General features: G+C 35.1%; 2 pseudogenes; both read left to right on the top strand.

Annotated features, from left to right (window-relative positions):
- Positions 1-5150: 5150 nt before the first annotated feature.
- LOC149540852 (pentatricopeptide repeat-containing protein At2g13600 pseudogene) lies at positions 5151-5717 on the top strand (annotated as a pseudogene).
- Positions 5718-12008: 6291 nt separating this feature from the next.
- LOC149540851 (pentatricopeptide repeat-containing protein At2g03880, mitochondrial pseudogene) lies at positions 12009-12701 on the top strand (annotated as a pseudogene).
- The last annotated feature ends 293 nt before the right edge of the window (positions 12702-12994 follow it).

Here is a 12994-nt window from a genome sequence, read left to right as displayed (position 1 = left end):
TGTGTACCCACTTGGTTTGAATCACATTTTTGTCTTCTGGTCTATGAACTAGGGTCCATTTTTTTTCTCAATTTGTTAAATCTCTTCTTCTATGGCTTTACTCCAATCCACATCTTTCAAGGAATATTTCATTATTTTGGGTTCCTTCATGCTTAACAAACATGTATTACTTCTCAACTTTTTTCTTGTCATTGGTCTAGCATCTTAATCTCCAATGATTTGTGTAGTAGGATGATGTCTCTTAACATATTTAGACAATCTTGGTTCAGCTCTAGTTTCTTCATTTGGTCTCTCAACTTCTAAGTCATTAAGTACAACTCTATTAGGTAATTCAACATTTCTTTCATGTACACTAATCTTAGAATTAGAATATGCCTCAACTCCATTCTATAACTTGGCATCTAAGTGTAGCTCAATTCCTGAATACAACTCAACATTCATAGCATGTGACTCTGTAGTCACTCAAACTTGTTGTTGGTTTGTAGCTTGATTTATAAAATCTTCTTTAGTAGGTATACCCTTTTAAAAGTATACAAATGATTTGTATTCTTCTAGTTCCTTCATAGGTTCAGCCACATATACTTCTCTATATTCATCAAATTTTACATTTGCACTTTCCACAACATTGTTAGTGTTAGACTTCAAATAATTATAAGCTTTACTTCTTATGGAATAACATAGGAATATACCTTCTTCATATTTTTCATCTAGTTTAGCATTCCTGAAATCTTTGAAAATATAGCATTTCATTTCAAATACCTTAAAATATTTTACATTGGGTGAGTATCCATACCATAGTTCAAAAGGTGTTGAATGAGTACCTTTCTTGACTTGTACACAGTTCAAGGTATAGATAGCTATACTTACAACTTCTCTCCAATATTTCAAAGAAACATTTTCCTCCATCACAAGTGTCCTAGCATAGTCCATTACAAACCCATTCCTCTTTTCAACAATTCCATTTTATGGAGGGGTTTTAGGAGCAACTATCTATCTTTTGATTCCTCTTTCATTTCAAAACATCTCAAACTCATTTGATGTAAATTCTCCTCCTCTATGAAATCTTAAACATTTTAGACTTTTACCTATTTCTTTTTCAACTTTTGCTAAGTACCACTTAACCATTTGGAAAGAATCAAATTTCTATTTTAGAAAGATAACTATCATCATTCTAGAACAATCATCAACAAGCAACATAATGTACTTATCTTCTTTGTAGCTTTGCACTTCAATTGGTCCAAACAAGTTAGTATGAACAATCTCTATTATTCTTTTATAGGTATGTGTTTTACTCTTAAAACCTAACTTTGTCATCTTGCCTAACTGACATTTTTTGCACATTACATTGTTAGGCTTCTTCAATTTAAGAAAACCTCTAACTCTTCTCATGTTACTGATACTAACCAAGTTATCAAAATTAACATGATATAACCTCTTGTGCCATATCCATACATCATCAAATTCTACAACTAAATAAGTAGCATCATCTATATCAAAATAGAGTAGATTACTCCTAGTTTGATCATGCTTTTGAATTAGTTTTCCATCAATGTCATATATCTTAGAAATTTTGTTTTCAAAATCAACCTTACATCCTAAATTATTTAGTTGTGACACACTCAATAGATTATATTTAAGTCCTTCAACATAATAAGCATTGTCACATAAAATCTTTTCTATGAGTTTGATAGAACCTTTTTCTTTTATCAAACATGGTGCATCATTACCAAATCTTATACTATTTCCATCATAACAATTCAAGGTAATGAACTTATTTTTATCTCAAGTCATGTGATGTAAACACCCACTATCAATGATCCATCTATCATTCTTATTCACACAAGACACAAGTGTAGTCACCTCAACTTCATCAGATTCATCCTTCATTGCAACATACACCACTTCATCATCATATTCATATCTTATCTCCTCTTTAGTTATGTAGCAAGACTTCTTTCCTTTATCTTCATAATTCTTCTTGTTTTGATCTCTTTTACTTTTGTACTTGTCACCACTTCTATAGTTCTTCTTCTCTGGACATCTAGTAGAAATATAACCAACCTCGTTACAATTGAAACAAATGATAGGTAGTTTACCTTTAAAATTGCCTTTTACCTTTGTAAAATCTTCTTGATAGTAGTGCTCCAAGTTGATCTACATCCTCCTCATCTACATTAGTGTCACTAAACACATATTTTGTCTTTTTCTTCTTCTTCTTCTCATTAGGTTGCTTCAATAAAAACTTAGCTTTGAAAGAAGATTCAATATTTTCAAATTTGTAATTATCAAAGTTAGATAGCTCAAATGCAATAAGACTGCCTACCAGACCTTCAAAAGTTAGATCATTCCCTAGTACACATTTTAGTTCTTGTATTACAAAAACTCTAATAGCATAGACGAGTAGCATCTCAAAAGTTTACTTAATATAAAGTCATCATATATTTTACCAGTAGCTCCCCTTATTGCATTAGCAACATCTATTATCCTAGATCATTATTGAGCAATATTCTCACCTTCTTGCATTCTCATATCATCAAACTTACCTCTAAGACTTTCAGGTTTGGCTTTTAAAACATTCTTGTCTCCTCCAAAAATGGTTTCTAGAGAATCCCACATTTTCTTTGCACTACCAAAACTTTTTATATCATCAAATTCAGCATAGCTTAGGGTAGAGGCAATATCAAATATTTCCTACTTGTATTTTTTCTTCTTTTTCAGATCCTCAATAGTTTGGGCTCCAATAGGATCAACATGCTTAGCAATAATGGTAGATTGTGCATGATCTCTAAGTCCTCCAAGGTGTAGCTTCATTAGACTTTTCCATGTAAGAAAGTTATCTCTATTAAGTTTTGGCACTTCTATTTTTGCCATCTTGATCTTTGTGCTTCTAGTACCTTCAAACTAGTCCTATTAAGTAGGTGGATCTAATACCAATTGTTAGAATTCATTAGAATAACTAGGAGGGGGCGTGAATCAGTTATCCAAGGCTTATATGTATAATTAAAACTTTTCATAGCTTAGTGAACCCATAAAACATTTATCATCATGCATGCATCCATAAGATTATGCAGTGACTTAATCTTGTAGGTTATTATCAAATCAATTTGTAGAAATGTAAACATGAAACATAACAAATTCAATAACACACTTGACATAATGTTTTATGTAGAAATGCAATTTGGGAAAAACCACCAGTAACATGCTACTCTTTTTCACTCTTCTAAAGTGATGTCTTGTGAAAGGCCAACCTTGTTAAAGGTTATAATGCACACTATTAAATGTAACCTGGTTAAAATATTTCAATCACCCTATTAGGAGTGAGCCTTGTTATAGAACTTTAGACCATTCACTTGGAATGTCAACTAGTTAAAGGATTTACAAATAACTATTAGGTCAACTTTAATCCAAAGGATTTACCCTAGAATGATTACAATTGTTAGAGAGTAATAGTAAGGATTGATCTAATAACAACTCACAACTCCATTTATAGATTACAAATCTCTATTTCAGTCCTCCATTCTGCTTGGCTTTCACACACCTCAGCTTTGATAGCTTGTTTTCTCTTCAAGCATCCATAACCTTAAGCCTTCTTACTTAAATTTCCAACATAGGCTCTTCACTTAGGTCACTAAATGAAGTAATACCCTAGACTCTCTATCTTTCTTAGGTTATCACACATGCCAACCTTTGCTTTTAACTAGCCATTCCTATAAATAAGGAATAAAGATATTTTTCCATTCATTCTCCATCGTCCAATTTAGGGTTAGAACAGACTTGGTAGGATTCAATCAATCTACCCCTTATTTCATTTCATCCCTTTCTAGAAACTTATTCTTCAATACTCTTTGAATTTCCTTCAAAATGGTTTACCATGGATTCTATGACACCAACTCAGAAATCTTATATTCCACATGGTTAACACAATCCAAGCTAACAAACTTGTCAACTCAGATCTATCAAATTCATGATCTTTCAAATAATGTTGACACTTAGCATTACCTAGGTTCTGATGCTTAGCAAATACTACATTGCTTGACATCCTTTGTAAAATCACTCGACATGAACTAAATTTTACTCATGCTCAATATCAACTAAACTTTACTCAACATCCACTATTTTTTTTGGCATACACTAGAATAGACTTTTACTTGGCTCAAACCAATTTTTGCTTGGCTTGCACTGACTTTTCATGGCACCTACTATCCACTCGGTCAAGCTCTATAGACAAACTTTGTTATACTTGTTCTTCTGAACTTTCTTAGTGTAACCAATATTTTGCAACCTTAAGTAGATTATCAATGCACTCTATGTTATCACTATCTTAGCTAATTCATATACTCTTTCTCATATTATAACTCAACCTTTCCTCTAGGTTTTATTGTTACATATTTTGATCAAATCATCTTCATCAATCAAATAAATGATAGTACTTAAATCATGTAAGCAGTTGTTTTACCAACAAATAGTAGGTTTCATATTAGTGACAAAATAATGATTGAAACACATTTATCATACTTGTATAAATCTATTTTGAACACAAGACAACAAACATTAAGATGCTAAAGATGCACACATGCACACCTATCCAAGGTGTGCATTGTTGGGACTGAAAATTGCATGTTTCATTTTTAGTCACATTTTGAAAATTTTGGAAAATCATGTCCTAAAGTGCCTTTTATGCATGTGGTTAGTTGGTAGCTTGAGGGCTAGATGGTGTTTGAGTGGCTTAACACCTTTCATTTGACATATGCATATGATCCACAATGTTATTTTGCCATCCCGAATCATTCTGTGAAGTCCCATTTTGAGCTAGTGTCAAAATTTGCAATTCTACCAAGTGTCAAAAATAGCGATCAGAGGCCTAGTTTGCATCTGAATATCTTTTACCCAGGACTATGTCATGACTAGTCACTCTGGGGATGTTTAGTGTCCATAATAGAGAACCTATGTTCCAATTTGGAGATCATGTCGAATCCATTTAATCAGTTTGCTAAACATGATCAAAAACTCAGTTTGCATTGTTTTGTTACGGCTAAGGTATCCAGATTGATCCGTACCCCTGTTCGGCATGTTATAACTTTGATCCTGTGATTGGCTAGCCTAAATGGATTGTACCATTGTGTTGTGTCCTAGAAATCCTTGAAGTAGACATGTATGCAAAATGTGGAATCTTACACAAGGCAAATGAATTGTTTGGAAAAATGCTTCAAAGAGATGTAGGTTCATGGACTGCAATGATTATAGGGTATGCACAAAATGGTTTTTGCAAGGATGCCTTGAAACTCTTTGAACTAATGAAGCACTCTAGAACATATCCTGATCATTTAAGCCGCACTTGTGTTTTATTAGCATGCAGCCATGCAGGTCTGGTGGATGAGGGTTGCAAATACTTCAATGGCATATGTGATTCTTATTGCATTGTACCTACAACTGATCACTATGTTTGCATGATCGACCTTCTTAGCCATGTTGGCTATCTTAAGGAAACTCTAAGCTATATCATAAAAATACCAATAAAGCCTGTGGCATTTGTGTGGATGTGTTTGCTTGGTACATGTAGACCACATGGAAATCTAGAATTAGGAGTATTTGCAGCAACTCATCTTTTTGAGCAGAACCCTACAGATGCCACGATTTATGTTTTTTTGTTAAGAAATTTGATAAAAGATAAAGGAATCAAAAAGATGCCCAGATGTAGTTGGATTGAAATCGATTAACTAGTACATGCTTTTTGTGTGGGAAAATATAGCACACCCATAGACATTGGAGATCCATGCAAAGTGTGGGCAATCTATATTGGCACTTTAAGCCACCAAGGCATTTTCCTTTGCATAGGAAAATGAATTATTTTACTGCCACCATTGGGCCAAGCCGGTGATTGCATTTAGATTTTCAAGCACGCCCTCTGGAAAAACAATTAAGTCATAAAAAACCTCCGAGTATGGGTTTACCAGGACATGCAAATAAGTTTACATCCAAGATTGTTCATGGAAAATTGGTATGGGAGATGTGTACAGATTGCACTATTTGAAACAAAAATAATGCCCTTGCGAAGATGTTTTGAGATTCTGAGTGAAGCAAGATCTAGCAAATGTGTTTGAGAAGGGACTGCGTTTCATTTCTGGTTCATAGAAGAAAACAAAATTCTGAGTTCATAGAGATCTAGACCATGTAGGCAGATAGAAGAAGTGGCTTAGATAAGGGTAGAGCATCGACTTGAAATAAAGATTCACGCCACCAGTGAAGCAACCCTGCGCAAAGAAAAGACAGAGATAAAATGCAAGCAAAAAAGTTAAAAGTAGCAGGCATATTAACACAAGCTCTCACACATCAAAAGAAAATAGGGGAAGTGATTGGAAGTAGACTCATGTTGAAAGAGATAGACAAGGAAGCCATCCATGTTTCAAAGAACCCGCAGATTCAACGTTAAGGGTTGAAGGAAGCCGCGCAGTGCAGAGTATGCGAAAAGTAATAATCCTGCATCACTCGTAGGAGGGTACCTTTTAATATTTAAAAACAATAGCATGCAAAAGGCATTATGCCTAAAGACAAAGCACTTTTTGTGGAGGCCATGAGCGATTAAAGTGGGACCTGACCCGGATGAGGTGGATTGACGTCAGCATGACAAAGCAATATTTTAAACAAACTAATCGGCGTGATGAGGTGACAAGAAATAGACCGAGGAAGGAGATGGTGACATGTGTCTTGATCGAGCGGGTGTCGCTAACTCACCAACCGGAAGTGCTCACCGGTTACCATAGCGAGATAGCAAGCTTGCGACACGTGGCAGTAGGCCCGGGTCAGGTGATGACATGGTGACTCTGTCAGCGTGCTGAGGTGGCAGTACAGGCCAATTAAATTTGGACATGTGGCAGAGAATAGAAGGTCATGCGCCGAGCAGGTCTCAAGATTGCACCAGATCACGCCACGTGGCACAAATCTGACGGTAGGTGCTATGTCGCTATCGAAAGTTGCTCACTAGTTACCATAGCGACATAGCATGAGTGAATAAAAGGGCGCAACATGGCAAAAGCTGGTTGACCCAAATGGAAGGAGAGGGAAATATGAAGGCAAATAAAAATAATTTTTTATTATTTCCCATTTTTTGAAGTCACATTCAGGCTTTTGAAATCAAATAAAGGATATATTCTAAAGTTTGGACTTTAGAGTATTTTAAATTTTTTGAAATTTTAAATATGAGTTGCAGACCTAAGCATTTTATAGCCAGAGGGGACATTTTCAAATGGCAATTTCAGGCACTTCTGGTAACCAAAATATGAAGTGTTATATATCGTCAGAATCGAGAGAAGATGAACTTTGCAATTCTAGAGTTGGTTTTTGCATAGGTATTAGTTAGTTTGAGCTACACGAGGTTTTCTATCAGGTACCTAAAGTACAACCATATTCATACCAGGAAGTTCACATTTGTTTTTTATCAAGATAATGACCTGGATATCAGTAGAAGGCAATGGAAATGCAGTTAGGGTCGAATTTGTTCTGATTTACTTAGTAAAAACTCATTTTCACTGGCTTTTTCATGGGGCAATCAGATATTTTGGCAAGTAAAGGGTTTTCATCATTAGGCAAGGATATTTTGCAAGTTTGTTACAGATTAATGATGAAACAAAATTAGATCAGAAGGGATGAAAGAAGAAAGAGGTTTTCAGTTGCACAAGCTGGGATTCCAAGTGGACACTTGTCATTTTCAGAACAGATCCAGGATTTCTTTCTTGTCTATATCTTTCTTTCTCTGATACTTTGAGATGGTTCCAGTTTTTGTCACTGAGAAACCAGTTGGTTCCAGTTTCTGGGAAGAAAAAAGTTCATTGCTGTGATACCATTTGGGATCCCAATTTTTGCACTGTGAGACCATTGGTTCTAGTATTTTGACATGTTTGCATGACTGTGACACCATTTTCTTCAGCAGAACTCTCATGTGAACAGTATTGTAGAGATAATATAGATAGTTCTAAGATATTAGGTTGTTTCATGTTTTAATCTTATGCATTTGAATGTATAGTTTCAAGGAAATGAATACATATGAGCAACAATCTCACTAGTTTTGTTATGGTTCTTGTCTCCTATCTCAACAATCTGTAAGTCTTATGTGGTTTTGGAACAAAGATTTGAGACCCATTTGCATCCCTTTTAGGTTGTATGTTTAATGTATCTTGCTATTGGACCAAAGGGCCAAGTAAATGCTCAATATGTTTAAACAAGGTTACTAGTTGTTTGAGAAGGATATTTTGTGAGAATGAGACCTGAATGAACATTGATGTCTAAATCACAAGGTGGTTGGATAGATCTAATGTCTGAGTATATGAGATATGTCCTGATGTCACAGATGTATGTTTTGAATTCATGGAATTGCCCAATGGATTAGGCACTGATCATTTATAGGATCACTGGTTATACTATTGCATTTTTGAGGTTTTGTTGAATCAACATCTTTAATCAAATGAATTTCCCTTTCATGTTGAAGAGCTATAAATAGAATGCCCTCACTTAGCTTACGAATTTCATTGTTTTGCATCTAGCTACTGCAGATATATGTTATTTCATAAGTTATTAGGAGAAATAAGAGTTTTATCTACTTTATATTAGATTCAGTGTATGCTTTGACAACTGGTACCATATAAAGAATCTACATGTCTACCTACCTAGGTTTTGCAGAGCTTGAAGTAGAAGAAGGGTCATGCCTTATAGTTGGCCTGGTGTCTGAATGGATGTGTTGATAATGGGAGTTAGCTGCCCCTAGATGTGTCATATTCACATCAGGGTAATTGGAAATGGGTAACATTTTAAAACACCAACAAAATGGCAACTCTACTGGGGAGTTGCATATAGAAAGAATAAAAATCTCTGCCATGAAACAGATTGGATATAGCAAATCTAGAGCAAGATGTGTTCCCTTTTCTTTGCTGAAGTTTAATATTCCCCTGTTAAGCTTTATTCATGATCAGCAGTAGGTTGTAAAATTGGATGAAAATTGTGTTCTATGACTATCATAGGTCTATCTTCAATCAGTCTAGTTTGCCAATACTGTTGAGAAAGTTTCAGAGTCAAGAATTCGTTTATAAAGTGTAAATTCTTTTCAAGATGTCAGTGATCTACAAGTTTCTCCTACATTGAAGGTCTAGTTCAGATTTCTCAAGTGAAAAACTATGTTTTATTTCTCACCAAGTGTGAGTGGCGACTCTCAAATCTCTGTACCAGTTTGTTCCTAGTTGATTTCATTGCAAAATTTTGAAGGACTTTAAGTTGTATGGGCAGATCTGAAGCTTTTGGTAGTTTCTTGAAAAGGATTTTTAAATTCTTGATAAGTTTTTAAGTGCTGGTTGCAATCTGATGTTATAAATAATTGAAATGTAAAAGTAGATCATAGTAGTGATTATTTTATTCCTCTTGCAAGAGGTGGCGACTCTACAAAGTTTGATCAGTGGTGTGAAGGAATTCCAGTCTTGCACCTGTGCCAAATCAGCAGATTGAAGTTTAGCATCAGCATTGGAGGTATTTTGATTTTCATGCTTCTTTTCATGGAAGTCAAGTGTTTAAAAAAGTTGCCTCTATTTAGTGATTTTCAGCACTAGAAAGAAGAGGTAAAAATTTTGTTTTATAATGGAGTCAGATCTGGAGTTAGATCTCAGATATGAGATTAGGTTGCCAAATTCTAAGAGTCTAGAAACTGTGAATAATAACATTGCTATGTTGAACACAATGGTTTACAAAAGGATTATCAATATTATAAGAACTGAAGTAGGTAGTACTCAAGGTCTAAGTATCGAACAATGTTATTTAAGGCTTAAGTCAGTAATCAGTAAGATGTATTTTCATTGTAGACCTGAAGAATCTTCACTGCCTAGTGTTTTCCTTGATGTTCTAGTACTCAATTCAGTCAATTGGCCAGCACCTATAAGATTACAAAAGTTTTTACAAATTGAAAGATTCATTCAGGAGATGGAAGATGATGATTACAGATTTCATATTATGTCTCTTGATGATAATGAGTGTGCTGAAAGCCAAGGTAGTAATGAATACAATGAGTCCATAGAGCAAGATAATCTATCTTCCGATTGTGAAGAGGTGGATTCAAATGTTAATGAATCAGGTAATAGCGATCAGCATGAAGAGGATGGATATAAAAGAGAAGATAAATTAAGTTACAGTACATATGAAGGTGAAGAAAGTTATAACAACAGTAGATCCAATGATTTCCATGATAAGAAAGAATGTTGTAATAATTCTATTTTTCCAGATTGTTACACTAAGGATCCTGCTGTTGTAAGTTCTTCATGTTATCCAGATGACAATCATAGCTAGGAGAAGATTTGTGGGGCAGTCTTCTTGAGTTCTGATGAAATCTCTACTTTGTTGGCTCTTGAGTTTGAAAAGCATGTAAATATCTCTAAGGATCTTCATATTTTCTCTCATAATGCTTTCTCATTCAGTCAAATCAATTCCCCAAAGTTTGATGTAGAAAAGAAGGTAGAATTCAAACAATTCTTATCAGATCTTGGAGGTGTAGGTGATAGTTCCTCAAATGTCTTTGCACATGATGATTTTCTGGATGTAGGAAATGTTAATTCTGGGAAGGTCAGTGCCATTTCAAGTTCTTTTCATGTTGATCTTGTTGAACATTTTTTTGATTTTTCATATGATGAGGAGGAAAATAGTGAAGGTTGTCAATCAGATTATAGATTTTCTTCATGTGCTGGTAAGTCATGTAAAGATAAGTTCAAGGTATATTCTGACATTCAGTCTAATGAAGAAAGCAATAATGATCAGCATAGTTTGGATCAGCACTTTTAGAATGAGTTTTCAATTTTGGTGACTAATCAGTTGTTTGAATGTGAAGAGGTTTCAGCAAAGGATGAATCTAATTCAAAGAGTAACATGGTTGCAAGTAGGCAACGATCAGATTTCACATACTCTTCATTTATGAAGGCCCAAGGTGAGTTACAATCTGCTCCATGTAACTCGTTGAATGAAGTTGAATATGAGCACTTTGTTTTTCCAGCTGAAAGAATCCATGATTCAATTAGTAGTGATCAGTTTCAGTTTGATATCAGTTGTTATGGTCATGCTAATCCATTTTTTCATAGTGGGCAAGATGAAGAAAGTATGTTTGATTTTTATTCGCACTATGAAGATGATGATAGTTTTGTTTTGCCTATTGAGCTGATTGTGAATAATGATGTGTTGGGTAAGACAAGGAAGAATGAGAGTTTCAGTTTTCCTCAGGAGAATGTCAATGAAAATAAGGTGTATGACAGAGGTAAAGAGTTCTAAAACTTTTTGGGGGCTTGGGGCCATCTCTTGTACATAGTTAAGAGTAGTTTTCCTGTTTTCAATGAAGCTGTTCAACAGAGTTTTGATGTTTAGTTGTGTGGTCTGCTTCTCCCAGAGATCTAAATCCTTGCCTTGCTTGCAAGGGGCATCCATCCCCAGACAGAGCCACTGTTGGGACTGAAAATTTCATGTTTCATTTTTAGTCACATTTTGAAAATTTTGGAAAATCATGTCCTAAAGTGCCTTTTATGCATGTGGTCAATTGGTAGCTTGAGGCCTAGATGGTGTTTGAGTGGCTTAACACCTTTCATTTGACATATGCATATGATCCAAAATGTTATTTTGCCATCCCAAATCATTCTGTGAAGTCCCATTTTGAGCTAGTGTCAAAATTTGCAATTCTACCAAGTGTCAAATAGCGATCAGAGGCCCAGTTTGCATTTGAATATCTTTTACCCAGGACTATGTCATGACTAGTCACTTTGGGGATGTTTAGTGTCCATAATAGAGAACCTATGTTCCAATTTTGAGATCATGTCAAATCTATTTGATTAGTTTGCTAAACATGATCAAAAACTCAGTTTGCATTGTTTTGTTACGGCTAAGGTATCCAGATTGATCCGTACCCCTGTTCGGCATGTTATAACTTTGATCCTGTGATTGGCTAGCCTAAATGGATTCTACCATTATGTTGTGTCCTAGAAATCCTTGAAGTAGGCATGTATACAAAATGTGGAATCTTACACAAGGCAAATGAACTGTTTGGCAAAATGCTTCAAAGAGATGTAGGTTCATGGACTGCAATGATTACAGGGTATGCACAAAATGGTTTTTGCAAGGATGACTTGAAACTCTTTGAACTAATGAAGCACTCTGGAAGATATCTTGATCATTTAAGCCACGCTTGTGTTTTATTAGCATGCAGCCATGCAGGTCTGGTGGATGAGGGCTGCAAATACTTCAATGGCATATGTGATTCTTATTGCATTGTACCTACAACTGATCACTATGTTTGCATGATCGACCTTCTTAGCCGTGCTAGCTATCTTAAGGAAACTCTAAGCTATATAATAAAAATGCCAATAAAGCCTGTGGCATTTGTGTGGATGTGTTTGCTTGGTGCATGTAGACCACATGGAAATCTAGGATTAGGAGTATTTGCAGCAACTCATCTTTTTGAGCAGAACCCTACAGATGCCACGATTTATGTTTTTCTTTTAAGAAATTTGATAAAAGATAAAGGAATCAAAAAGATGCCCAGATGTAGTTGGATTGAAATTGATAAACTAGTACATTCCTTTTGTGTGGGAAAATATAGCACACCCATAGACATTGGAGATCCATGCAAAGTGTGGGCAATCTATATTGGCAGTTTAAGGCACCAAGGTATTTTCCTCTGCATAGGAAAATGAATTATTTTTCTGCCACCATTGGGCCAAGCTGGTGATTGCATTTAGATTTTCAAGCACGCCCTTTCGGAAAATAATTAAGTCATCAAAAACCTCCGAGTATGGGTTTACCAGGACATGCAAAGAAGTTTACATCCAAGATTGTTCACTGAAAATTGGTATGAGAGATGTGTACAGATTGCACTATTTGAAACAAAAATAATGCCCTTGTGAAGATGTTTTGAGATCCTGAGTGAAGCAAGATCTAGCAAATGTGTTTGAGAAGGGACTGCGTTTCATTTCTGGTTCGTAGAAGA

This window comes from Cupressus sempervirens, chromosome 9, assembly GCF_028749045.1.
Source record: "Cupressus sempervirens isolate cs-2001-9-10 chromosome 9, ASM2874904v1, whole genome shotgun sequence".
Classification (NCBI taxonomy): Eukaryota; Viridiplantae; Streptophyta; class Pinopsida; order Cupressales; family Cupressaceae; genus Cupressus; species Cupressus sempervirens.
The sequence above is the reverse complement of the archived record's forward strand: the minus strand, read 5'-3'. Positions and strand labels throughout refer to the sequence as shown.